The sequence below is a fragment of the Sciurus carolinensis genome, assembly GCF_902686445.1.
Source record: "Sciurus carolinensis chromosome 14 unlocalized genomic scaffold, mSciCar1.2 SUPER_4_x, whole genome shotgun sequence".
Classification (NCBI taxonomy): domain Eukaryota; kingdom Metazoa; phylum Chordata; class Mammalia; order Rodentia; family Sciuridae; genus Sciurus; species Sciurus carolinensis.
Genome location: NW_025920103.1, coordinates 2,131,988 through 2,159,750, shown reverse-complemented (window position 1 = coordinate 2,159,750; position 27,763 = coordinate 2,131,988). Strand labels below are relative to the sequence as shown.

Below are 27,763 nucleotides of genomic sequence, written 5' to 3'. Positions count from 1 at the left end.
ATTTACTTTTTATAAGTTTAAGATTACCATTACAGACAAGTTTAATCTGGAGAATAGCAGAGCTTAATAAATTCCTTGCTTTAAAAACTTGTGTACCTGAAAAATGTGAACACATTTCATATACAACTAGTGACCATTTTATAATTACCTTGACACTTTTATCTTACCAAATTCAGTTTTTAAAGAAAAATGTAGACTCTGTAACATAGTACAATACTCTAACAGTTGTTTAACCATAATTGTATAAACCCCAATTTTTAAGACTAATTGTTCTAAAGAATAAAACTTGATAGACATAAAGTTAAGAGTAAATTAGTGTTTCTAAGAAATCCTTGTCATTTTACCATGTTATTTTTACCATATAGATTAAACTTTGGTTTATATCAGAACATTAGTATTTCACCTTAGGAAAAACCTTAAATAGCTTTAGCTGTTTCACATACATACAACCAACTTAGTTACACGCAAACTTGTTGAAACTTGCCCTTTACTTACACACACAGACTTTCTTAGCACTTACTTAGACCCTCATGTATTTCATCATACAAGCACTTTTTTACCCAGAAACATTTTCTTTTTCCTTTTACTAAATATATTTCCATACCCAGAACCTTTTATTTTCTCTTTCCTATTTATTGACCCCTTTTTGTTCACATTCTGAAATGACTCTTATGAAATTTCTGAATTTAGATAAATTGCTCTATTTTAATAAGATTAAATATTTTGTTGTTTATAGTACTTTAATTGAAACACAGTTGAAACTTTTGGGACCCTTTGTATATAGAATTCCACTTGTTAAGACATAACTCTTAGTAACCTTGTTTTTAGTTTAGTGATGACACAAAGCAAGTTTAAACCCTTTTATTTACCAACCTATGAAAACACCAATAATGTTTAAGTATGATACCCCATGGAATTTGAGGAGTTAAGAGTACCTGATGTTATTTAACAATGAGCATTTTAATTTTGCAAATTAATCAGATGTCACCAACAAACACATTTGAGTAGTCCCATACATGTTAACTTTAATTTACTTATTCTGTAAAAACCAAGAAAGCAGTTAAGTGTCCTGAACAGTATTTGCTGTCTCTTTCCTGTTGAAGAAAAGCCCTAGGAACAATTGATATTAGACATTTTATTAACATCAATATTTTATTTGCTTGACCACCTAGAGACTTGTGAGTTATTTTCAAAGACATTTTACTTTCATTAGTTTACCCAATTTGAATTGAACCTTTAAATCACGTGAATTAAAAGTATCTGGATCCATTTTTAAATTTTAATTTTAGGAGCGCTCAGTTTTGATACAGACAAAACATGACATTAGACAGCACGACATACAAATAACACAAAATCAAAGGCCTTGTAACTTTATAGGTGAATCTCCATTGCAATGTAACAGATGTTCAAAAACTCTAGTTGAATAAATAGAATTGATCAAAAAAATCATGAGCTCAAAAAAATATAGAATTAAAAAACAAGAGTCCTGGAAAAATGATACAGCCGTTAATTAAGGCACCATAAAATTTACTTTTGCTGGAGTTTAGGTAAGGCTCTTTTTTACCTTTTTTTTCTTTGGGTTTGAGACTGGTCTCCTACTGAGCCTTTAGGCTTCCTTTATTTACATTTCAATGTAAGCCTTGACTGCGATCTGGAAGGATCTAATAGGTTTTAACAGAAACCTTGTGCCTAAGGCACTTTAGCCATCTCATCAGGACAGGTTGGATGTCAAAGAAAATTATGAGACCTTATTTTCCATTTCTTTTGAGAATGAAGCTACTTTGCTAAATTTCTCACCGAGATATGCCATTGGTTATTGAGTTGCCTATGGCAGCCTATCCAGGATTTATTTCCCCCTTTGTGACAAACAGGTTAAATCTTGCTTCATAGGTAAACTGAGGACAGGATCTTGAAGTAAGGCCCCTTCCTGGGGCAGAATATTGTTCTATGGTGGCTATTTCCTGTAGTATTGAACCTGTTGATGATGTAATTAAGCTTTATTTTTTGAGATCTTTTAATTTCTATTAGCTAAGAAGTTTAGGAGTTCTGCAATGGCCTTTTGATATTCCTCCTGGGTGGAGGCACATAAAGGATGTACTTTACTTACTGGAGAACAATCACAGAATGTTTTATCTCTGAATTTTGTTAATTTCTTAGCTAAGGTTTGTCCAGAACACGTGAGGACCATTTAAATTCTGAGGCAATACTGTCTAGGTTAGTTAAGATACAGTATTTGGTTCCTCAAAGGCAAACAGAAATTGCTATTCAGAGTCTAGCATAAACAGGAAAAGTCATCTTTTAAATCTAACTTAGTAAACCAAGCAGCAGTTGGAATTCAAGATAAAAGTGTATGGATTAAGAACTACAGGATGGGGGAAATTACTGCTTCATTATTCTAAGGTCTTGGACTAGGCAGTTTGCTTTTTAACTTCTAAAATGGGCAAATTGCATGGACTATTGCAAGGCATTAAAAGTTCCTATTAGTTTGAATGATCTTTAATAAGTCTTTTTTTTCTTGCCTATATGTTCCCTTTTCTTTCTTTTTGATGTTTATTAAAAATGGAAGATGCAAGCTAGAAAAGATCATCTGAGGATTGATCAGGGCCACATGCCAATTTTGAAATTTCCTCTAAATATTTGGGGCTGACTAAATGATAAATTTATACTTTAAAAGTAGGTGGCCCTTTATGGATTAAGGATTCAGAGTGGTGTGCTTTCTTATTGCTTTCCTAAGTCTCTCCATGAAAATAGCAGGACTTTCCTGAAGGCTGCATAATAGTTTTTTTTTAGGCATCCTACTTATTATTCAAATTCCAGTTAGGATGGTTTCTGGGAACTGCCTGTTCTCTAGATGGTTAATAGCATAATTTTCCAGGTGAGGTCAAATACGTGGCATAAGTTTTGAAACATCTTAATATTTATTAGGATCCTCCAAAAGCCTCCTTAAATTTATTTTTGCCTATCTTAAGTTGGGAGGGTTCCCTCAATTTTCCTCCCTTAGTGGGCGATTCCTTAAGGCTTTCTCCTTTCATGGTAGAGATTATTGCTGTCAAGCATGGTAACATATGAAAGGCACTTTTCTTGATCATTTGTAATTTAGCAGTATGCAGGCTAGTGGTGAACCTGGCAATACTGTTGAGAGAGAAGCTCCCTTCTGAGTTAGAAGTATTAGGGACGTCTCCCTAACTGAGCTTCCTTATGGTCCAGAAAAACCCGTCTCTCACTACCTGGCTTTGCCAAAGTTATTTCTGGCCTTCTTCGGCAAAGTGGGAGGGTCCTAGTTTGCTCTGTGCTAGAGACCCTGGAAGGATTCAGATTTAAGGGTATTACTGCTTTCCTCCTGCCACTATAGACTCCTAATTATGAAAAGTGATGACAAAAGTAAAAAGTGTGCCTTTTACCTTTTTTTTTTCCCTGTAGACTAAAGGAATCTCCGTAGGGTGAGGGGACACCTATTGGTTGTTAGGCGTATAACACCCTTTGCTTGGAGGGTCATACAGGAGGGGTTTTTAAATGCCTCCCTCTTGCAGCTTAAAGAGAACACAGTGAGCACATTTAAGCATGGGAACAGTAATGGGGAGACTCTAGTGTCTAGACTAGTGAAGGCTAACTATGCAAACAAAGGGAACCTGGGTATTTTCATACTAATCATTCCAGGCTTTAATTCTACAGTCTGAATTCCTAATGTCTGACTGGCAAAGGAAGGGGAGCATCCAGGAGGGAGTGGATGTGCGGGAGTGTTGTGCACTGTACAGCCCATACGGAGGCAAGGGTGATTGGCACTTTCCCTTAGTGCCATTGTCTACCGATCACCCTGGATACCCCTTAGGGCTGTCGGGAGGGGGAGTCTGGAGAAGGAACCTTTGGGGTCCACCCGAGAGTAGCCCAGGCCGAGAACCCCGCAGTTGCTCCAACTTTTCTTTTACCTCCACGCATCCTGGGCAGATCAGGACTAGGGACACTGTGTACTTGCGGCAATTGCGCTCCGGGCCTGGACAGAAAAGTAGGAAACGGCTTCAGCACAGTTCAACATGCCTACAGAGCAGGTGATTGGAAACTTGCCTGGGCCAGGAAACCTCTCACCCGAGTCTTAAGAATGGCGGCTGCACTAACTGCATTTAAGTAGCCGACGGGTGCTCATTTTTGCCCTCCAAAAATAAAGAGACAGAAAGAAAGATGCACCTCAAACAGATGTGGGGTGCGTGGAGAGAGAAGCTTACTTACCTTGGCGTAAATCTCGCTGGGGCCCCCAAGACCCTTCTTTGGGCCAGCCTACATTGAAGGTTGGCCATTCAGAGGTGCAGAGGGTTACCCACTTCTTTTTTTTTTTTTTTGACCTCGACCGACAAGTTGCTGGCACGGTTTCAAACGTCTTGCCAATGGTCGAGGGTGAGACTCAGGGGGGTTACCATGGATTGCCCCATTTTAGTCTCGCTAGCGGAAAGGAAGTTAATGAACAGGCACAAGAGAACAAAGACAAGACAACAGATCACAAACGCTGCGCATCTTCAGCACAAACCGAAAGTACCAAGTGGTGTCGGAGAGCGTAAGTCCCTCCGGCCAAAAAACAAGGTGACGTATCCCTTGGATATATGTCAAATCCCGATGAATCGGGCACTTAGGTGCCCTGGGACGTCTCCCAGGGTGGCAGGGGAGAAGTCTGAGTTCGTCAACTCCTTCTCGGGCTGCCCAAAGTACAAAGTGACCACGCATGATCATACTAACGCTGCGCTCAAGAGACGTGGAAACAGACATGCAGAGATTCAAGAAATATGACAACACGACAACGAGCTCGAGCTGGCCAGCTTACCTCCCAGTAGTTCTTCCAGAAGTTCCTTGGGCAGGGATTTGGGGCAGCAAGAACACCTATCTCGGTGGAACCTCCAAATGAAAGACCCTCCGTCCCCCTGTCCAAGGAAGATCACTCAAAGACATCGGCTGCAATAGCAAGAGGCTGTTTATGGATACACAGGCACCTGCGGGTGCTCAGCAAAACCTCAGCCGGAGCTTTGGTAAACTGGCACACCGGGCTTTGGGGCACAGGGTTTTTATAGGGTGAAGGGGCAGGTTTCGCGCGCGGTAAGCAACAGGTTTCTTATTGGCTATTTTGAATCCAGCACATAGGTCACCTAAAGGGTAAGGTTGTTTCCTGCTTATCAGTTCCTGTTTCGACTCGATATTCTGTACTTTCCCAACCATTCTGTTCTTTCTCAGTTCCCGTTTATCAGTGTAACGGCCTCCGGGCAGGGCGTGCTGTTGAGAGCAGGGTGGTATCTGTGCTGCTAACTGTCTCAAGAACAAACAGGACTGCTGGGCCCCTGTGCTTACCAAGGTTGCCAAGAGATATTTGTCCGAGGAATGTGCGGTTGCCTGGAGACCTTATCCGTCAAGGACGGGAGCGGGGCTTAGCCCCGACTCAGGGTTCAAGGCATGGAGCTGGGGCCTTTCACCATCATACAGAGCTGCCCATCACAGGGTTTCCTGGGGCTGCTGGGCACAGGGGCCCTGGTTGTGGTGGGTGTGGCACCTCGGCCGCCCTCCAGGTATTCAGCCCTGTGTTGCCCAGGTCTCCAGTGGCCCAGGAAGGTGACCCTCTGCCACCCCGGTTCTCTCAGCAGAGCAAGGCCTTGAGTCAAAGACAGCTGCCTAGAAGGGGCTCTCGGACATGGTGTCCCTGAAGTCCAAGATGGTGGCCGCCGAGTCGTGCTCAGAGGAGGAGAGTTAGGATGAAGTAGTGAACTGTGACAAAGGGAGTGAGGCAGAGGAGTCCTCCGCCACCAAGACCCAGCAGGCTCGAGGGAGCACAGGGGCTCTGCCTGGGAATAGGAGGCCACAGGAGCCCAGAGCCTAGGTGCGTGTCTCTAGGGGACAGGGAGGGATTCTGTGCATGTCCACTTGGTCCCTGAGGCCCCATTGCTGGGGTGCCACATGGAGGAAAGACTGCCCCCTCTGAGTTCACTGTCTGCCACACCTGGAGGGGCCGCCAGCCACCCATCAGGGCTCTGGGAGGAGTGAAGGGGGCGTCCATGTTGCACGTGGTGTTCAGTAACAAGGCGGGTGGACACGGACAGGCCATCGTTGATAGGTGAGATTAGTCAAGCCCCGCCTACGTGCCCGGTGATGCACCTGCCGTCACAGAATGTCATCACTGTCTCTGGGGCCATTCTTCTTCCACTTCATAGGTGAGGAAACTGAGGCCTGGAGAAGGGAAGTGACAGGCTCCCGTGATGGGGTCAGGCCCCAGCCCGGGTCTTCCAGGCTTTGAAGTTGAGAGTATAGAGGTGGACACGACCCTTGAGGATGGCCACCTTGTCCCCCAACAGAGAGTCCTCTGCTCCAGACACAGGGCACTTGGACATGTGTGTGTCCCCATTCTTGAGTTGGAAGCAACTAATCTTTCACTTCCCAATGAGAGGAAGGGGCTCCCTCTGCCTCCTCTTCTCTTTCCTCTTCCTCCTCCCTCCTTCCTAGTTACTGTGCCCTGCAGGGAGTCTGGGAGTTCGAGGCTCAGTCTCAGCTCTGACCCTTGTGGGCTGCTGAGCCTGGGGGGATGCTTCAGCCCACAGGCCTCTCTGGTCCTCATCTGCAGAGGACATCCTGGCAGTGCCCATCCTTTCAGCCATCTCCTGAACCCCTGTGCTCAGGGTGGCCCTGGGGGTCACCGTGTCCAGCAGGGTCAGGGCAGCCACCCTCCCAGCACATTGACGTTTCTCTGGTGGGACTAGAAATGACCTTGTGCTGCACCTGTTGGCTCATGGCAGGCTGTGCTGGGGAGTGAGTGCTAGCTGGGCAGGTTTTAGCACCAAAGGATCTACCAAAAACTTAGGTTGTGCAGAGCTATCTGGAGTCCAGAATTACAGGCAAAAGTGCTGAATTCAGAATCTGTGTGGAATTAGAGGCTCAGTTGGAGGCTGGCCTCTGCATGCTGGGCGCAGCGTGCAGCACGGAGCCAGCTGGGATCAACGCTGCAGGGTGTGTGCCTCGGCTCCTCCCTCTGCCCTGGCCCTCTGTTGGCCAGGGGCCTGCTCACCTGCCTATGGTGTGCTGATCTGACTGCAGCTCTCACTTCAGAGGCAAATGGGGACCTTGCATCCACTGCGTCTGCACTGACCAGACCCTGAGTCTGTGGCAGGCACAGGCACCAGCACTTCCTGCCACCCTGGCTGGAGCTGTGATTCCCAGTCTGTCCCTGCTTCTGCCATCTCAGGGAACCCACTGTGGCCTTTTCTCTTTGTTCTCAGAGAAACCAGCAAAAGAGAAGGAGCCCACCACCCCCCACACCATGAAGCTGCAGGGAACCCTGTTCAGTGTCACAGAAGTGTACTCTGAGGACAAGGCAAGGAGGAGGCCACTCGGGTTGAGAGCTGAAGGAATCACAGACCAAAAAGACTGACGGATGGCATCTTGGGCATCACTAAGGAGGGACTGTGATGGCTGCCTTGAGGAGGAGGAGGCCTGTTCTGCTCCCTCACCTACAGCAGGGTGGGTGGGCAGCTGGAGCAGAGGGCTGGCCTGTGGTCAGACGGTCCCTGGGGAGAGTCCTTCCCCACTTTGCAGCGGGCGGCTGCTGTAGGTGCGTGTGAGTGTGGAGGGGTTGCTGTTTTCAGAAATAGGCTACAGGCCAGCTGGCACCATGGCTGCAGCTGGCTGGCCCTAGAGCTGCCTTAGCAGAGGACCCTGTTCTCATGCCCCCCTTGCAACAGTTGTTCCCCATATGAGATTATAGAAGACACAGCTAAATAAAAAGTATGAAAGTCACCTATAACTGGGATGACCATGTGAGTGACCATGAGCGGGCGTAACCAGAGGGGGTGCCAAGATGCAGGTGTGATCACTGCAGGTCTGATGACTGGAGGTGATCCGCAGGTGCCTATTGTCCTCGGCACATTGGGCTGCCCTCCCCCAATTCCCGGGTCCCACCCAGTGACAACCCCTGACATTCGGGATGAACCTTCTTAAGTGTCCTTTTCTTTGTGCACTGACGCTGACCTCTGCCATTGGTTTGCTTTTTCCGCATCCCTCTGGTAGGACTGGCTTGCGACATTGCCATTTTCCTTCTCACATGTTCTTCTGTGCTTGGGGACACTTTGATACACTTTCCTGGTCTCCTAAATGGGACATGGGAGTTAAAATTTTTTGCTATTAGAAATACTGAAGCAGTTCCTTGCGATCGAGGTCAGTTGGGTTTTGTTGTTTTTTTGTTTTGTTTTTTAAATTTGGTACCCAGGATCGAACCTTGGTGTGTGTAACCACTGATCCACATTTTATGTTTTATTTTGAGACACGGTCTCATTCAGTTGCTTAGGGTCTCACTAAGTTGCTGAGACTGGCTTTGAACTCATGATCCTCCTGCCTTAGTCTCCCAAGCTGCTGGGAAGAGTGGCGTGCACCACGCCCATTCTAGTTAACTTTTTTTAGGGAAAAAAGATGAACCCCTGCCTTACTCCTCAAAATGAGAAAAGTTTCAGACTCATCAAGGATTTGAGCTGAACAAATTTCTTTCTAAGCAATTCACAAACTTTGATGGAAAAACAAAAAATGGATGTGTTGACTGCCTACCAGCCAGAAACCCTGTAAGGCCAGGACTGCCATGGGGTCAAAAGGTGGACCGCAAAATCCATAGCCCAAACAGCACACAAGAGGTGCCAATTTCTCTAATTTACAGAGATTCTTATGAAGGATACATGACCCACCCAACAGAAAAATGGAGAAAGGACAAGAGGTTTTTGAAGAAAAAGAATTCAGGTGGCCTGTACAAATGCTTGAATTTATTCATAATTATTAAAAATAAAATCGAAACTGAAAGTTCATGTTTTTCACTTGCCAAAGTGGCATACATTTTTCACATTTGGTAATAAACATTTTCATGTCTTTTGGAGGACAACGTAGAAGTGTCAAGCAGAATTAGGAACATTCAGGCCTTTGCTGAGCTGTTGCTGAGCTTTGCCCCACAAGTGGATCCCCCGAGCACACCAGAGTCTGAACTCAAGAAAGTTCTTTGCAACCTTCCTGTTATTAAACTTAATGTGTTGATTTATAATCATCAATAAGAACAGAAAAGCAAAGCTCCATTTCTAGGGAAGGCGTGTATCCATGATTCTCAGAAGGGAATGATATGCTCCTGTGGAACAGTGGGGATGTCCAGAGGAACTCTTGGTTGTCACCTCTGAAGGAGCTGCTGCTGGCATCTAGTAGGCAGACCCGGCATGCTGCCAGATGCCCTGCTGCACACAGGACAGTGCCCACAACAAGAATCACCAAGTCCACAATGTCACCAGTGCCTGGGTTAACTCACAGGGCACATTGAAATGGGGGAACATGAGGTGTCACATGAAGAATGCAGTGACAGGGAAGACCTCAGTGTGATGTGGCAAGTGGAAAAAGCCTGGTGTGGAACAGCGGGTGGGTTCATCCCAAGAGTCACCTGACTGCATGTGGTGCACGTGCTGGCTGTCCCACCAGGCACCGGGAACGAGGCCAGGCTCCTGGAGAGAATCTGATCATCAGGAAAGAGGCAGCAGCAGTGTGAAAACCCTACTTTGCTGGACTTCTTCATTTGTTTGGAATGCTTTTTAGTTTCGTCTGGTGGCTGGTATCACAGGGTATTCAGGGTGGGGGCCTCTGAGCTCCCAGTGCCCAGATTAAAACTGGTTTCACTGCTTTTATTTTGTAGAAGGAGCCAGGAAGGAAGAGCTGACCCTTGGAATTAGGAGTCGGTTTTGTTTTCTGATTTGCACTTTTCAGCATTTTCGTGATTTCACCCTGCCTGTTCATGTATTTTTTGAAATATGTGTTTTAGTCATATACACATCCAGAGAAGAGAATGGTTAACAATACAAGTGTCTCCTTACAACATGAAGTATCATGGACAGATATTTATGCTGTAGAGTGAAGTGAGAAAAGCTAGATTTGACCCCAAGTTTAAAAAAAAAAAAAAAAAAAAACTCAAAAAATGTCAGATACAATGCTTTAAAACAGCAGGGATGATGTTACTATTCTATAGTTGTTAGGCATTTCTTCTCTGATCTCTATTTTCCAATTCTTCTATTTTACGACGGAGGAAAGACAAATATAACTGAAAGCAGACCCATAATCACCCTGTTATCTTTTCTGATTCAGTACTTTGCCCCTCCTCTCTTTATTGGGCCGCACTGTTCTTGTTGCGCTGATGATCAGGGACCAAACTTCTCCTTGTAGAAGAATGTCATGGAATTCCTGGTGCCCCTGAAGCCAGAGGCCATGAGGAACATACATGGGAACAAGTTTGGTGAGGTCTGGGAGCTGTGCCTAGTCGGGGAGGCCGGCACGGGGTGGGGCATGTCTCCTCTCCGGGTGGCGGTCCTCACTCTACCCTGGTCAGGACACTGCTCTGATGGCCTCCTTCCTGCCTCTGGCAACCTGTTGGACAGTGTCAGAATCTTCACTTGTCTCTCCTTGCCCAGCCTCTGCTCTTGAGTTCCCCCATCTGTTTAGATAGAGGTCAGCAGTTCTGGGTTTGCTGGGCTGAGTTCATGCTGGCGGAAGATGGTGGCGTAGACAGGGTGCTGCTCTGAGGCTCCACGGGTAGAGGCCCCATGAGTCTGAGGCTGTGGAGGCCTCCCATGATCAGGAAAGACTCCCCACCTGCTGGTGCTGTGTGAGTCGTGGCTTCTTGCTCCCCAGGAGTGGTGCTGGCAGGCTGTGCTTTACTCTGAGCATGCGTGGTACTGCCCCTCGGTGTCCTCTCTGGCAGTGAGCCTCCACCCCTGGCCTTGGAGCCCTGGATCTGGCTTCCCAGAGGCAGGGGGCATGGCTGGAGGGAAGTTGGTGCTGGGAGGGTGGTGGCAGAGTCCAGCCCCCCAGTGCTAGGCCGGGTCACGGGGCCTTTGTGAGCATTTCTCCTTTGCAGAACCTGGTCAGGGAAGGGCTGAGGCTGAGAGGGAGGCAGAAAGGCCCTTGTTTCTGACTCCTGGCATCTGGCCGCCTTCGCCCGCCAAGCCAGGCTGGTGTGGAGGGCTCCTCAAAAGGGAGTTTGACCTGGTGGGGAGGGAGGCAGGTGTGCTTTGGAGGCTTCCAGCCTCTGCCCCGAGCCGGGTGCAGCATCCCCAGTGACTCCCTATGTCTGCAGGGCCTGCAGTTACCTCTGTCCTGGTCCCCCTCAGGGTACGTCTTTGTGGATTTCAGCAGCGAAGAGGAAGTGAAGAAAGCCCTGAAGTGCGACAGGGCGTACATGGGTAAGGGGGCACTGGCAAGGCCCCTCGGGCTCCTTGTTCCCTGTGAATTCCTTCATGTACGTCTGTGCCCAGCTTTTCCTCCCACCCTACGTTGCGGGCTCTGAGGGTACAGCAGCAGAGGGGCTGCGGAGAGGCAGGCAGCGCTGGAGCCCACGAGCGGGCCCATGGCCCTGGGCAGTACGGGGTGGTCAGGGCAGTGGCGAGGGCTGGGGTTGGAGGAGGCAGGTCTCTGGCAGAGTGGCTACTGGGCCTCCTGGAGTGAGGAGCAGGCTCTGGCCTCTGGACAGGGTTGGTGGGGGTGCAGAAAGGGCACCTTCCCCAAGCTGGGACGTGGTCCTCCACCCTCTCTGGCAGGGATGGCGATTGCACCCAATCACGGACTCCTGGGGTTGCGTTGTGTCAGGGTATACGGGGGTTCCTGGGAGTCCTGCTGGCAGGTTGGGGGAAGGTATCCATCAAGCTCTTGCAGTGCGGGCAGAGGCAGGCCATCCCTGCAGCCTCCTTACACATGCAGGGTGGTTTTTGCAACCTGCTCACCAGCAGGTGATTGTTCAGGGTCGGGCTGTCACATGAGACCTTTCCCAAGGCAGAGCTGCCAGCAGTGCCAGAATGGGCTCAGAGTTCAGAGGACCTGTCACTTGGCCTGGGATACTGGGAGCAGGCCCCAAAGACCAAGGCCATGCTGGCAGGCTGAGCGAGGTCCCAGGGGCTCAGGCTGCTGCCCTGCTACAGAGCCTGCTGCTGGGCCCATTGCCTTTCCCAGCTGGAGCATCTGGTAGCCTGCAGCCAGGGCCTGGGTCCCGAGTCAGGTGCATCAAGTCCCAGGCTCCCCAGAGCCCTGACCCTCTCCTCCTGCAGGTGGACACTACATCAAGGTGTTCAGGGAGAAGCACGTGCCCACAGCCAAGGGGACCCTGCAGAACAGTGTGCAGCCCTGGCAAGTCTGGTTGCTTGGAAAGAACCAGGAGGAGGAGGACCTGACTGACTCCAGGAGGCTCTTTGTGCTCAACACGCCCTACACCAGTACCAAGGAGGACCTGCAGGGGCTCTTCTCCCCCAATGGTAGGTCTCCACTCCTGGTCATGCACGTAGGCCCCTGGTGCGCCCGGCTCCCACTTACCTGGGTCAGCCCCATCTGCCTCCCACTTGCTCTTGACCTTGGGCAGTGGCTGTAGCTGGTCTCCTCATCTGAAAACAGGGCTCTCTGTCCCCACTACAGATCTAGTGGCATCTTCTGCTTTCTGACCTTGAACTTGAATTCCTTTTTTTCCTTCTTAACAGTGTTGGGGATTGAACCCAGGGTCACTCTGCCACCAAGCTACATCTCCATTTTCTTTTAATTTTAATTCGAGACTGTCTTGGTAAGTCCACGAGGCTGGCCTTGATCCTCTTGCCTCAACCTCCCAAGTCTCTGGGACCACAGGCATAGCCAGCACGCCCAGCAGAACTTGGTTCCTTAGCTCTCACCATCCAAATGCAGGGCGGGAGTGATGGAGGCATTTTCCTGAGATTCCTTGTCTTCTGGTGTTGGAATTCAGCAGCCGCCCAGCCCTCCCCACCCACCATGCTCCTGCCTGGGGATGCTTTCCTTTCTCAAGTCTTCCCAAGCAAACCGAGCTTCCGAGAAGAGGCAACAACCAGGGCCGTCTTTGGTTTTGCTGCTGTTACTTCTTGGGCTGGGAACTTGCAGGCCTGTAGTTGAGCTTGGTCACAGTGGCCATTTGTCGAGGGGAGGAAGGTGGGCTCATAGTGCAGGTGAATCTATGCTCTGGAGATGCTGCCAGTGCCTTTGTCTCCTGGGAGGCTGACCTGGGTGTGGAGGATCAGGGAGGCCGTGTGAGTGACTTGGGCCTAGGACAGCACAGAGGTCCCAAGTGGAACCTGCTTGCAGGCCAGGTGATGGGACCTAAAGGTCTGTCCACGCTGTCCTGCTCCCCAGATCCTCCCACGGGCTGGTGTCCTGGTCACACGGCAGTGCTGGGTGAATGGGAGGGGGCTTGACCATAGACTGCAGGTGTGCATTTGGGAAGTGGCCACACCTGGTGTTCAGAGTGGAACCACTGCAGACAGTGTCCTCTGAGAGGGACGGTGTCATGTACACTTATGTGGCACTAACTGCAGCAGGCCCTGGGTAGCGACTGCACACTAACTCTTGGACCCTTGAGGCCACTGTGTGTGGGGCGACTTTTGTGCCATTCACAGGTGAGAGGAGGAGGCCTGTGTGGGTGAGGCCGCTGCCCAGGACAGGCTGTGCGCAGTAGGCCGTGGAGCCAGATGCAGCCTGGCACCTTCTTCCTTGCTTCTCTTAGGGTGGGCACGAGGGGACTGGGAAATGACACCCTTGACCTGGAGGTGGGTCTCGTGGCTGGCAGTCACCATCCTTCCCTCGGACTGAGTGGATGTGGCTGGTGCACAGCAGCTGTTCTATGTTCGTGTGGCTGACCCTTAGTGCCCAGCACTTTCCCCTAAGCTTGGGCCCAGCTCAAACCCAGGCGACTGATGCTCTCCTGTCCTCAGGTCCCCTATCAGAGCTCCACTACCCCATCAACAGGCTGACCAAGGAACCCAAGGGCTTTGTCTTCGTCACCTTCATGTTCCCTGAGCACGCAGGGAAGGCCTATGTGACAGTGGACAGGCAGGTGTTCCAGGTAAGGTTGCTCACGAGCCCACCAGGGTCACCGAGCCTGGTGACAGAGGAGGGATGGCCCTGTGGAATGCAGGGAGCTCTGCTCTTCAGGGTCACCTTGCGATGTGCCCAGGCCACCTCCCCTCCAGTGCACCTTCATTCACAGTGTATGGACCTTGTGGGCTCCAGGCCAGACCTGGCCCACCCATGGCTGCTCATGTTCTCCCTGTGCAGGGCCTGGGGGCACAGTGTGAGGGGCACCTTTCCCTTGGCATGGCTGTGTTGGGGCCCCCAGCACCAGCTGGACTGAGAGTAACTGAGTGTCTGCTCTGGCTGCCGTCCCTGTCCTCCTGCAGGTCCAACATGTTTAGGACAGGAGGCCCCACTAGACAGGAGGCCCCACTGGAGGGCAGGGCTGGAGGGCAGGAGGGCAGCTCGCCCACTTCCTCCCTGTTCCCACAGGGCAGGATGCTGCACGTGCTGCCGTCCACCATCAGGTAGGAAGCCAGTGAGGATGCCGACACCCCCGGCTCTTCCTACAAGAAGAAGAAGGTGCCCAAGGACAAAGCCAGCAACTCCAGGTCCTCGCCAGCCCTACCCAGGCTCTGCCACCCTCTTCACCTTTCCCGACCGCCTGGTCCCTTTTGCTGTATAGCTTGAGGTTCATCGTCACCTCTGAGCCCGCTTCCCCACTGCAGATGGGGAGAGCGGTGCTATGCTCACTTATGCTCTGAGGTATCACGTCCACTATGAGTGGACAGTTGCCACCTGCTGGGCCCTGCACAGGCCAGCTGCCGGCACTGCCAAGGTTAGATCTGTCAGCCCCTCTGCCTGCAGGTTGGGAGCCCACCCAGGACAGGCAAGCTGGTGGGAGGGCTAGGAAGGCGGGGAGGCTTGTGACAGGCTGTGTCTGAGAGAGCACCTGTGGGTCCCAGCGTGGCCTGTCCTGCTCTGCCCCTGCCCGCAGCTCCCACAACTGGAACACGTTGTTTATGGGGCCCAACACCATGGCTGATGCCATCACACAGAAGTACAGTGCCACCAAGAGCCAAGTGTTTGACCACTTGAGTGGCCCGTGACTTGCGAGCTTCGTGTCCGCAGACCCTCTTGGTGAATATGTCTGGACCCCTGCAGAGTTCTTTCTGGGCAAAACCAGGAGTGCATTTCAGCCATTTGGCAAGGGATGTCCCTTGATTCTGCCCATTGACTGCTTTCTCGGTCCTCTGGCCTTCCTTAAGACACTGGAGGCCAACCTGTCGGTGGAGGTGGACAGCAAGCCCGTGTGTAACTGAATGGCCTGGTGACCACATTTTTAAAAGAAACAGGAAAATTAATTCTAACAGATGCTGTCTTCAGCTAATGCATCTGAGGGATCATTGCTTCGCTGTGTCCAGCGTAGTCATAGGGTGTTTCTCCTCCCTTGTTACACGCAGGCCACTGAGTTCCATGCATAGCAGGACGTGGATTTGAACGAACCACTCCTCAGGTGCCCAATGGCTCATGGCTGCCATGCTGGGCAGTGTAACTTGGCCTGAGTTGGAGGGAGGGACAAGGGACAGCTGCAGTGGCTTAGGTGCCAAAAGTACCCCAAGCACCAGGGCTTCGCAGTGCCAGGACACAGTCCTGCCTTCTAGAGACTTCTGGTGCCTTCTGGAGCCTCCTAGTGGAGACAGGTGGAGAGAGGAGAGTCTGGGATGTTCAGGGAGGTGACAGAGCAAGGACTGCTTAGAGTGAGGGGTCAGGGTCAGGGTCAGCCCTGCAGAAGCCCCCAGGGGCTGCAAGAGGAGCCACAGACCTGCCCACTGTGGAGAAGGGAAGAGCCCGAGTAGGTGTGGGGACATGTGGCTGGAGAAAGCGCCAGAGGGGGTCAGGTGGGTGTGGCTGGGTGAGGGGCACCGCTGAACCCACTTCCACTGGGTCTGCTCAGCTGCTGGCTGGAGAGAGCAGATCAGGTCCACCTGATGGCCACGGGCCTACTTTCTTCCCTCCCTCAGGAGACCAAGGGCAGCATGGCTGTCTGTGTGACCCTTGGGGAGACCCAGCTGGTCCAAGAGTTGTGGCACTTCCTTCTCCACAACGGGGTCAGCCTGGACTCCTTCAGCCAGGTGGGTCCCCACTGCCCTCTCCATGGACTCTGATGGCCCTGACTGATGGCTGCTGTAGAGCTGGGGACAGGGCTCCAGGGAGGCTGGGGGTGTATCGACAGGCCCTGTGGTGACTGGAACCAAAACAGGGCTCACTGCTCCGCAGCCCCTTGCAGGGACAGGCTGCGCCTGGTGCTTCTCTCTCCACGCCTGTGGTGGCAGGTGGCCTGCAGTTCCACACTGAGATGCCAGTCTGATCAGTGGGACAGTGGCTGGGGCACCTGGGAGGTCCAGCAGGCTGGTCATTCTCTGTCAGGGTCTGCATGGGGGCTGACCCCTCAGCAGAGCTGCCCAGCTGTGGAGCCAGCAGGTGGCCTGCTGGAGAGGGTGGCGCCTCCTGGGTTTGCTTCCCAGGCGCCTGGCCCCTGGGGCCCCAGACAGTGCTGGTGCCAGACTGGACCCCTGCTGCTGTCCCTCATGAGTCCTGTCCGCTCCACAGGCCACAGCAGAGTGAAGCAGGACCCTGATTCTGGCCAAGAACCTCCCTGCAGGCATCCTGGCAGCTGAGTTGCGGGAGACCTTCAGCTGCTTCGGGAGCCTGGGCCGAGTGCTGCTGCCCAAGGGCAACGTCACTGCCATCATCCTGGAGTTCCTGGAGCCCCTGGAGGAGCGCAGGGCCTTCTGACACCTGGCCTACTCCAAGGTAGGGCTGCCCCAGCGCAGTTAGGGGAGAGGGAGCGGGCCTGTGGGAGGGCGCTCAGCCTGAGCTCTGCCCTCCCACAGTGCAGCTGCAGAAAGCACCCTGCCCCCTGCCCTGCCCCCGCTTTCCCTGGCTTCCTTTCCTGCCTCAACTTGAGCCTTCACTGTCTGCTTCTCTGCTGTCATGTACCCGTGATAAGCTGAGTTCCCTACACAGGGCTGTTTAAGACTATCTATAGCCACGGCATGTTGGCTTAGACCAACAGAAGGTCACTGTGGCAGAGCTGGCAGGCAGGTGTCCAAGTCCAGGGTGTGGCCAGCACCTCTGAGGGCTCTGGGGAGGACCTGTCCTTGTCTCTGCCACCATTGGGCTCCTGGCGTCCCTCAGCTCCCTGAATCACTACCCTCCCACTCCCGTCTGTGCCCCATCTTTGGACCTTCTTGGTCCCAAATCTCCTCCTGGGTTTACAGCCCACCCAGATAACACAGGACATCCCACCTCGGGATCTTGGTGACAGTTGCATGGGATGTCTCCTTAGATTCTGGGGTGGAGGCACAGCCATCTCTTGGGGAGCCACCATTTAACCCACCACGAGTACTTTGTCAGGCACCTTAATGCTTTGCAGACCGAGGTCCCCCAGTGATCCTCAGGGCAGGCATTGCAGGTGCGGAGGTCATTTCTCCACAGCCACTGCCCTCTGTGGTCATCCCCAGCTAGGACCCTGCCCACTGTGCTGCCAGGAAGTCAGTGAGCTCCTGACCCACAAGACAGGTGCCGGTGCCAGCACCACAGACGCCCTTCTTCCTTCCTCCTGCTGCTGTGGGAAGGAATCATCATCAGGTGAAGGGTGGTGAAGGCCCACCCAGGCAAGGCCACGTTCCTCTTCTGCACATAGGGAAACTGAGGCCCAGTGACCCTGAGTCACCCAGCTCAGAAATGGTACAGCTAACTCTGCTCCCCAGTCTGGCTCCTGTGCATGGGTTTTCTTTTTTCCCTTTTTTTTTTTTTTTTACTGGGGATTGAACCCAGGGACATTTAATCACTGAGCCACATCCCCAGCCCTTTTTTATATTTTATCAGAGACAGGGTCTCACTGAGCTGCTTAGGGCCTCCCTGAGTTGCTGAGGCTGGCTTTCAACTTGCGATCCTCCTGCCTCAGCCTCCAGAGCTGCTGGGATTACACGTGTGCCCCACAGCACCTGACTGCTTGTGGTTTTTTTTCTGATTGTAATTAACTTGCGAACCTCGCATTGTGAAATTTGAAAAAAGTCCCAGAGGGCCCAAGTTAACAAGTCTCCTTCCTCCCGGCCCTGCAGCTTCCAGTGCCTTCTACTGAGGCAGCCATTAGCAACATCTGTGTCTCCTTGGTTAAGAAACTGCCTCTAAACATGTATGTGGAACAAGAGCGCTTCTCTGGGTGACCACACTGACTTCCTGCTGGAGCGGCCCCTTGCTAGCAGTTCTTCCCCTTGTCACACTCCCCCTTTCATCCTATGACTAGAGAAAATGCAGGGGTGCCTTGACTCCACCCTTGTCCAAGGCAGCAGAGGCGTGGGTGCTCCTTTGCAGCCTGAGGCACAGCCCAGGGGCCGGAGTGTTTTTCTCTTGGGGCTCTGGGCTGAATTTCTCTTTCTGACTCCTCTGCCCTGGGGAGCAACCATCTCCTCTGACCCTCAGACTCTTCATCTGCACGTGGGACTGAGTCCCTCTCCAGCCATGTCCCAAGATGGAGTCCCACAAGGTTGGCACCTTTGCCTCTGCAGTTCCACCACATCCCGCTGTATCTCGAGTGGGCTCCAGTTGGCGTCTTCTCCGGCACAGCCCCACAGAGGAAAGAGCGCCAAGAGGCACCAGCGAAATCTGCAGAAAAGAACGTGGTGGAGCCAGAAATGGGTAAGAACAGGTCTAGGTGGGAGGAGAGCAGGGCAGCACGGAAGTGTTCATGAGGCCACTGGTTTAACACTTTGTTCATCTTGCACACCAACGGACTTCGGTCTCTAATTGTATAGGTGTGTAAAATATCCCTGAAAAATAGAACATCAGAGCCAGGCATGGTGGCACACACCGTTCATCCCAGCAGTTCGGGAGACTGAGGCAGGAGGATTGTGAGTTCAAAGCCAGCCTTAGCAACTTAGCGAGGCACTAAGCAACTCAGTGAGACTGTTTCTAAAATATAAAATAGGGCTGGGGGAGTGGCTCAGTGGTTAGGCACCCCTGGTTCAACCCCTGGTACCAAATAGAGCATTGTGAGCACAGTGTAAGGTAGCAGCTGAGGGCGAGGGAAGAAAACCTAGATCTCTTCATACTCAGAACAGTCGAAAAGTGTCCCTGCTAGGTAGGTGTGGAGAGCTGGCAGCAGGGAGGAGAGCCCTGTTTGCATCTGGCACAGCGCCCCCTGGTGTTCAGCAACTGCACAGACAGGAAAGGGAAGAGCAGTGGTGGGCCACCCCAGCCTGGGTGGTCCCAGCCCCCTGGCTGACCCACACAGTGGGCTTGTGAGCAGGGTAAGCATTCCTTGTCAGGACTGTTGTGCAGACTGCAGGACCTGGCACGTTCCTGAACCTCACCCCTCTCAGGATGCCCGAGAACTGAGACCCACCCCATACCCACCGCTGCCCCAGGAGACAGGCAGTTCCCCAGGGACCCACAATCACACCTTGTAGTCAGACACCTTCAGGAGCCTCCTGCGGACTGGGTTGTTTGACCCAGGTGTTAAGATTCTACCCCTCGGCCTACCACACACAGGGTTACCAATTGCTCAGTTTACTAAAATGAGAATTTTCTTCTTAAAGACAGATAAGCCCCTTGTCTACCATCTCCATTGTCCTCATATATTTACACAAAACGTGTTTTATGGCAAAAAAAAAAAAAAAGCAGAGGGTGGCGGAGCCTCCGATCGCCCCTGTAAGGTTTGAATCTGTGGCCTTGCCTGGTCGGGGCCTTCCTCCATGCCTGCGGCTCACGTCAGCATGCCTGTGGGTCTTCAGGACTGGCCATCTATAAGGGCATTTGGGACCCACTAGCCTGGGAGCTGCACCCATCCCTTCGCGTTCTGCCCATCCCTTTGCTCTGTGAATGGAGTGTACCCCATCTGCTATGTGGGTGGTGAAAGGCACGAACCTTTCCAGTCCCTCCTTGCTGCCGCCCAGGTCAACTTTGTGGTGGGGTCCTTTCCACCCTGCTTGCACTTCTGGACCTCTCCCCTCGTGGGGTCCTCCTGTGTCCGTAAGCAGCTGTCGCCCTGCAGCTGCCAGCCACCTTGGCTTTCAGTTCCGCTGCTGCACGTGAACCTGGATGATGATTTCTGACCCAATTGAACCCTCCTCTCAAGCACACACACTGGCGGGGTCAGGAGGCTTGCATACAGCTCTGGTCTGGCTTCTTCCTCCCTGCTTCGGGCACAGGCATGGCACAGGAGCATCAGGCACAGTGCCTCCTTGGGGGTCCGCCTCCATCTGACTGGGTTGATTTTGTTTGAAATAGATGGTGCCCTCTCAAGCAGGCACCTCGTCTGCCTCGTTGACCATGCACCCTGCGGAGTGCCAGGCCCTGGGAGTGTGGAGAGGGTGCTGCCCCAGGGCAGAGCGGGGCCTGCTCCCTGCCTGCTGGCGCCAAGCTCTCCATGTCCTCACACTGAGGTGCGGCTTCTGGGGAGGAGGTCATGCGTGCCAGTGATGGTGGGCAGGATCCCTGTCCCATGCCCACTCTGGGGCTGGGCCAGGTGCCTCTCTTCAGGCTGTTTCTGGTCCTGAACAGTGAGGGTGGCGCCCAGGCAATGCCCTGAGGATGGGGGAGATGCCATGCTGACCACTGTTACCCCCACGCAGCGGGAGCACACATCTGCCACTGTTGTCCAGGGTGACCACAACGGACATGGCCCAGACTTCCCAGGAGCTCCTGGGCTGGTCACGGCCACATCCGAGGAGGGACTTGGGTGCAGACCTGCTCTGGGGTGCAAGCAGTGTCTTCTTGGCACCAGGGTCTGGACCCTGTTAGAACGCTCTTCTGTCCCCAGGCTCAGGTTAGTGTTGAGGGTCCTGACAGGCTTGGAGGGGCTGGTGTCTGCTCACTGGCTGACAAGAGGCCTCAGAACTGAGGTCTTTCCAGCCCCACTGGGCTCGCCGCAGCCTCTGGGAGGTGATCTCCTTTACTGACCATGTTGCCTGCACAGGTCCCAGTCCCTGGTCCCCTGAGCTGTGCCCTCTCTCCTGCTGTGCCTCACCCACCCTCTGCACATTGTTTCAGATGCTTCCACAGGATGACAGGAGGTGGGGGTACCCAGCAGCCCCAGGCCCTGGGTTTGGGGCTGGGCAGGGGGAGCAGGAGGGACCACGTTTCTCTGCAGCCCTCTGCTCTGCTCTCTGCCAGTCTCCAGGGAGGGGCCAGTGTGTTTTATCTCCCCACAACCAAAATCCTCACCTCTAGATAAAGGAATCTGGATGGGGGGGGTCCTGGAAAGCTGTTTGCAACTGATAACAGTCTGCCAGTGGTCGCAGCGTGGGAGCCTAGAGGAGTGGCGCAGCCTGATTATAATAAAGCTGTGTGGTGCTGTGTGCCTGGATTTGATTGTGGGGCTATGGCGGAAGCCCCTCCCAGCCTCCTGCCTGCAGCCCAGTGGCTCCTGCTCCTGCTTCTGCAGCCGGCTCCTCCACTGCTTCTTCCTGCCGGGGCCTGGTGATTCTGTTGGCAAACATCTGCTTGAGTTTCACAGTCATTTATTTTTTCTTTCCCATCGTCCTTTGTCTCCCCATTGAGGCCGGCAGCAAAGTACTTCTTATAAAGACTTTTGGGTGGTGGCCTCAGCCCTGGGCCACATCTGGACCTGCCTGGATCTGGATGCGGGTTGCGGTGGAGTTTGGTCTGGTGGCTCAGAGGTGCTAGGAGGTGCAGGGGTGACTGGGTCAGGCTGGGTCCTGTCCTCAGGGCCAGCAGGGACACTATCCCCTGCACCCAGAGGTCTGGCCTGGAACCTGCAGGAGGAGGGCTGGGCTCCCCTGCAGCCGCCTTCCCTCAGAGGGGATCATGGACTCCCCTGGGTGCCAGCCTGGCCAGCTGGACATGCAGGGTCCAGGGACAGCATTCATGGTGCAGGGTTGCTTCTGGGGTGTCGGATAGGCCCAGGGGCTGTCGCACAGCCTCGATGTTCATCTCCCAGTCACCTTGCAGGCAGCTATGGCCATGGTCCCCACTCACATATGGAAAAGAGGAAGCCGCGGAGTTAGTGACCTCTGGATGTTGCACATGTGGAGTGCGTGGGGATGTGCCCCACAGTGGTGAGCCCTGAGGCCTGAGCCCTTGCCCGTCTCCACTGCTCCCCTCGAGCACTCAGCTTCTTGGTCATCTGCAGATGTTTTTGGAGTGTCTTCTCTGAGCCAGTGCTGGCGGTGCAGGGGTGACTGTGTCAGGCTGGGTCCTGTCCTCAGTGAACTCCCCTTTAGTTGGGGACCCAGATGTAACCAGTAAGGAAGGTGGTTTCAGAACAGGCTAGGGGCTCTAGAAAGAGGACACTAGGGAATGGTGGCCTTTTTTACTAGTGTGGCCAGGAAGAGCTGTCTGAGCGCAGGATGTTTGGACTGACACTGGGCAAGCAGAAACCAGGTCCAGGAAGACAGGAGGGGAGACGGTTGGGCCAGGAGGTAGCAAGTGTAAAGACTCTGTGGTCAGCATGGCTCTAGCAGGCTTGAGCATCAGCGAAGAGGCCAGTGAGGTCAGGGATGAGGTCATAGGAGCTGGCAAACTGGGAGGAGGCAATGAGGCCACTGGCAGGGCAGCCACTCTGTTGTCCTATGGCAGGTGATAGTAACCAGGCCTGTGGATGAATAGTGGACACTTGTTTTTCTTAACAGCTCAACACAGTGCAGAAGAGAGAGAGAGAGAGAGAAAGAGAGAGAGAGAGAGTGAGAGAGTGTGTGTGTGTGTGTGTGTGTGTGTGTGCGCGCGCGCGCATGTCAGTGTGGTTTTACTCCGGCTGCAGGAGGGATGCGGAAGCAGGGGCAGCTCTGTCACTGGCCCAGGCTGCATAGGTGGTACACAGTGGAGCCCAGCAGTACAGGCCCACAGCCTTGTGTTCCTGCCTGTGTGTCCCACGGCTCTGCCCCTCCTGACCACTGTCTCCAGATCCCTGGGGTTAGCAGATCTCTAAAGACTGCCATGCCTTCTTCTCGTAGCATTTCAGGATCCGGGCACTCCAGGGGCAGGGATGTTGTCATGGGCGTGAAGGGCTAGGGAGTGGAAGTCTCTGGAACTAGCTGGCCTGCGCTGTTGGGGAAAGGCTGGGCACACGGGAACACGGCTTTCATCTCCAGCCAGCTGTTTTTCCCAGTGCCTCTTCCTGGGTGGGACTGAGAGCAGCTGACCTGCCTGGGGAGGAACCGTTCCTGAGCACAGTTCCTGAGGTGCCCACTGACCCAGCCTGCTCAGCTCAGCTCGGCTCTCACTAAACCCAAATACCTGTGACCACCTGACCAGGCTCCTGGACTGGGTTCGGGTGGAGTTGACTCCACCTTGCTGAGAGCCCTGGGCTCCCCAGGGTGTCCCTGGGAGGCTCCCACTCCTGGAACCCCAGCAGGCTCCTGGGACAGTGCAGGGAAGGTGATCAGTCTTTGCCTCCCTCTCTGAGTAAAAGGGAGGTGTCTGCTTGCTGGTCAGTTAACCAGCTCCGGCCTGGCACAAAAGCCTCCTGCCGTTGAATTAAGGTGCCAAGATTGAAAAACTGGGTTTTCCCATGTAAAGTTGGGTTTTATGCTTCTTTTCAAAACTCTGAACTTCAGGTCATACTGAAGGGGCAGAAGCTGGCTATTGCTGAGAAGAGGCTACCCCTTGCACTGGCCATGAACCTTCTGGGGCACCATCATCCCCAAGCCTCTCCCCTCTATAAGTTTCTGTCAGTATTCTGGGAACCTGTCTTGCCTTCCTGAAGCTGCTTGGCATCTAGTGTTGGAATGCTGAATGTTCCCGAGGCCACCTGTTTGTGTTTGTGATGTTGTCTCTGTGGTTGTGGTTGAGTCCAGGTAGTCAAGGCACCCAGCTGAGGTCCTGGCACGTGGCAGGAGATCTACTGCCCATTCTTTCTTTGGCCTTCAACCTCTGAGATGCGGGATGACCAGGAGACCCAGAAGGTCTTCCCACTGACAGTCTTTGACTTTCACTTTGATTGAAGTTCTCCTCCAGAACCTGGAGTTTGAGCTGCTGTGTCCTTAGTAGGCCGTTTCCTCCTCTCTCCTTTGATTGGGCTTCTGAGTACTGATGGCCACACCTGGAGTCCCTTGCTGGATCTGTTGGTTGTTTCCTGGGTGCGGGGGAGCCTGCATGTAGATTTCCTCTTTGTGGCCTGGGGCCCAGGAAGCTGGAGGACTGGAGTTGTCCTTTGGGCCCTGGCAGAGATCCAGCTCAGTCACTAGCTGTTTCTGTGAGACTTGAATGTCTTGTTCAGTGGCTAAGCGGTTGACAACTAATCAGGACTGGAAAGCTTCAGGCCACAAGCAAGAGGCAGGGAACAGGACCCTGGAGCTTGGCATGACAGCACAGGACAGGTCTGAGGACCCAGAAGCCCCCTTAGGCCCTGCACAGGTGGGAGCTGTTGCAGGGAAGTGTGCTGGGGAGAAGCCCATGGGCTCCTCTTCGACTTCGGGACCTCGGGAGTTTCTGCAGCCTGGGGGGCAGGGCTGGAGTCTGGGGCAGGGTAGTCACCTGTTCAGCACCAAGGTGGGTTGGGGTGAGGAATCCCCACCCTGGGGCTGTCCCCCTGGGGCTGTGGTTATCCCACTGTTGAACCTTTCCTGGGAAGGGGCTTGTCCCCAGGCCAAGCTCTTGGGACCTGGTGAAACTGGGGAGGTTGAACCAATCTGAGCGCATTTCCCTAAAGTAGTGTTTCTCCAGTGGTCCTGAGCCTGAGCAACCACCACCCTCACCAGGGCAGACACCCACACTGGGCCCTGGCCAACCACCCATGTCCCTGCCCCTTCTGTCCAGTGTGCCCGTGGGCACCGCCACTAACTGGCAAGGCTACATTTGCCCTCCCTCTCTCTGGAACCTGTTCCTTCAGAGGGGGTGAAGTGCAGGGGCGGTGGTGACAGGTACTGGTGCAGTCGCCCGGGTCTGCTGCTGCAGGAGCGGCCACGGCCCCGCCCTCTGTTCTCACGGCTACATGCACATGTGCGCTTTCCCCACTCGAGCAGACTGATGGAACCACACACCACCTTCCTCGTCTTCACCTTCAGCTCCCCTGGTCCATCAGCGCCCTTCAGCATTCCTCAGCACAGCATTTCATTGGTGACCTACCATCCCAGCCTCTGGTGGCCTTGCTGGTCTGTCCGTGACTCTGTGGTGGGTTTTCCCAATTTCCACTATTACGAAATTCTATGACTTCCTCGTGTATAAACAAAACCACTTTGACACACATGCATGTTCAAGGGGTATTTGAAATCCATATTCAAGGGATTTTAGAATGCTGTAAGTTTTCCCATTCTGTAATTTTTGCAAAACTCTTAAGATGCATTTCAGTTTGAAAGTTCACTAGTGCTGTTTTTTAAGGAAAAATAACGTTTTGCTAGGTTCATGGTTCAAGAACATAGTTTCCATAATTTATTTTGAAGTTAAAATGAGTGTGGCCTAGTCCTATCTGGGGCTTGTAGGTTTGGATCTCTGTCACATTCTCTTTAAAACAGAGCAGGATCTGGGTGCAGTGACGCATGTCTGGAATCCCAGCAGCTCGGGAGGCTGAGGCAGGAGGATCTTGAGTTCAATGCCAGCCTCAGCAAAAGGGAGTGCTAAGCAACTCAGCGAGACCTGGTTTCTAAATAAAATACAAAATAGGGCTGGTGATGTGACTTAGTGGGTAAACACCCCTGGGTTCAATCCCCAGTACAAAAAAAAAAAATACAACAGGGGCAGACTATGGGACTTTGTCTCTCTCCCTGGCTCTCTCACTGCTGACACCTGCAGTCAATCCTGACCCTGTCACAGAGGCAGAGCCCCTTGGTACAGCGTCCCGTGCTTTAGGCCCTGGCTTTGGTGGGTATATGTTACTTAATGGGGTTGTTTGTTTTTGATGGGGTTAGTGGCTGACGGTGAGACCCCAGAAGGTGAGAAACCAGGAGGGGAAGGAGCAGAGGCCCCCACAGTCAAGGGCAGAAGAAGAGGAGGAGGAAGATGAGGAGGAAGACGAGAGCCTTCCAGGATGCAATCTGTTTATTAAAAATCTCAACTTCAGCACCACAGAGGAGACGCTGAGGGAAGTGAGTATCCACCAGGAACGGGGGACGCTCCAGGCTGCGATGCGGGCAGTGCGTCTGCTCTGGGTCCAGCCCGACTCAGGTGGTGGACAGCCCACCCTTCCGCAAACACCCCTGCTGTTGGTGCGGGAGTCCATATTCCAAACGTGCTTAAAAACAGTTCCCCAACTGCTTCTGTGGTGAGCGGCCCAGAAGTCAGTGCCACCACTGTGCGTGGCCTGATGGAGCCTGCAGGAGACTCATCAGTGAGGGTGTCCCCGCCTGGCATGTCTGGATGGGGTGAGTCTGCACCTGTGGGAGGAGAGCAGGAGGGGCAGGGTAGGGAGCTCCAGGCAGATATTGGCAGATGCCCAGTGAGCATGGCAGCCCATGGACTGCAGGGCCAGGATGGGCGAGGGGCCCCTCCTGCTCAGAGAATGGGGTCTGCGAGCTCCCTGCCTCCCCTAACGGGACTCCCCAGCAGAGGTACTGCTTTTGGTGACTCGAGTGCAGCACAGAACAGACGCTCACCTGATTTCCTGCTTAATGGATGAGTGACACAACTCACAGCCGTTAACTTGTCCTCGAAGGGAGATGGACAGAGGATGCAAATCTGAATCTCCTACCTTTCAAAATGTCCCCTGAGCTCTAAAATTCTATAGAGGGTTCAAGAGAAGAGGCATTATCCACTGACCCCACCTCTGTGCTGTGACTGTCCCTAGGTAGGAGGACAGCCACAGCAGTGGAGAGGCCCAGACCCAAGCAGGCAGCATGGCCAGGGGCCCTGGAGCACCTGGTGAAGCCCTGATACCCATGTGACTCAGTTTTATAGGCGCACCCTAGCAGTGTCTCAAAGGCAGGTTGCTCTGAACCTGTCAGGACAGCCTCTGGTCCTGTGTTGTCCTTGTCACTCCTGGCGTGGTGTGGGATATCACTATTGGATCAGCATTTCCCGGAGTTGCACAAACGACAGCTCAAGGGTGTCCTTAGAATTGAAGGCCCTGGAGCTGGAAGGTTCAGCTAGGATCATCTAGTTCAGCTGGGAGATGGAGCTTCAGAGAGGTTGCCTCACTGTCCTGAGCTCACACAGCCCATTAGAGCACTGTGGGGAAGCACACCCAGATCACAGGACCCCATCCCAGCACCTGAATGTGGAGCCATGATCAGAGGATAGTCCTCCCAGGCCTGGATCCTGGCCTCAGTCCTTACTAATGGGCAAGCCCTGCAGCCTTTCTGTGGCTCAGTTTCTCCGACTGTCATAGAGACGTGAGTGGAACTTTCCCATTGGGTTGTTTTGAAGGTTTGACTAGGATGAGTGAGATCCTCCAGGTAGAGGGTCCTATGCCTGAAGCACGAGTCTGCCACCAGTGTGTGTGAGGGTCTCCGCTCCTCCTGCTGCCTGTCGCTCACTTGGTGGACAGTACTAAGCACCTGTTTGTCTTTGGTGCTGAAGACAGGGCCACAGCCAGAGTCACGTGGAGTGTGCCTTAGCTGGACTCTAAAGGGAGACAGGGGAAGGGAGGGGAAACGTAGGTTGTGACTTACAATCTTTTAGGATTATTTTGGCTTTAAGCACAGAGGATAGTGACGTGGTTGGGCCCGGGGTCAGTAGACTCCATGCCTCTGAACTGACCCCAGCTTCTGGGATCTGCAGCAGAACTCTCAGCTTTTCCAAGGCCTAGTTCTTCCCTATGTAAGTGGAGCAAGAAAGCAGCCCAGCTGCCATTTTGAGAGGCCTGGGGGACTGGCAAGTTTACTTGGTACAGGCCATTGCTAACCACCTCCGAATGACCCAGGATCTCCATGGGCAGACGTGGGAGGACAGTTTGGCAGGCTGCACAGTGGCTCAGAGCCTGGCTCAGCAGCCCAGGCCAGGTCCAGCATGTCCAGCTTTGTGACCCCAACTGCCAGCTCCTGAGCCCTGCCTT

At 53.1% G+C, this 27,763-nt stretch overlaps 1 pseudogene; it reads left to right on the top strand.

Annotated features, from left to right (window-relative positions):
• LOC124973077 (probable RNA-binding protein 19) overlaps positions 1-27,763 on the top strand; it is a 40,268-nt pseudogene that overhangs the window by 7,887 nt on the left and 4,618 nt on the right.